This window comes from Tupaia chinensis, unplaced genomic scaffold (assembly GCF_000334495.1).
Source record: "Tupaia chinensis unplaced genomic scaffold, TupChi_1.0 Scaffold140548_1, whole genome shotgun sequence".
Classification (NCBI taxonomy): Eukaryota; Metazoa; Chordata; class Mammalia; order Scandentia; family Tupaiidae; genus Tupaia; species Tupaia belangeri.
This window is the reverse complement of record NW_006200423.1, coordinates 2,143,214-2,143,563: the sequence shown is the minus strand read 5'-3', so window position 1 is coordinate 2,143,563 and position 350 is coordinate 2,143,214. Positions and strand designations below refer to the sequence as shown.

Genomic DNA, 350 nt, shown 5'->3' with positions numbered 1-350 from the left:
GGCGCCGGGCCCGGGGGCTGTGTGAGGCCTGGGGGGACAGAGGACTGAGCTCCGAGGCCAGTGTACCCCGGACCGCCCCCAGCCCCTCCCCGTCCCTACTCTCATCCAGCCCCCAGGGCCCCGCCCCTTCCTCTCTTCTTCCCTGGGGCCCCGGCCCCGCCCACCCTCCGGGCCGCGCCCACCCCACTAGGTTCCTCCCACCAGTGTTGAGTCCCGCCCACCACCACCTAGGTCCCGCCCACTCTCACAGCGGCTCCCGGCCTCCCTCACCTGTCCCGCCCACTCCCGCCTGGGTTACGCCCACCACGGCTGAGTCCCGCCCACTCTTGCACCGGCTCCCCCGCCCCCCC

General features: G+C 74.9%; 1 protein-coding gene across 2 annotated transcripts in view; it reads left to right on the top strand.

Annotated features, from left to right (window-relative positions):
• Window positions 1-350, top strand: part of PSD3 (pleckstrin and Sec7 domain containing 3) — a 521,964-nt gene that overhangs the window by 146,324 nt on the left and 375,290 nt on the right. The window lies entirely within an intron of this gene.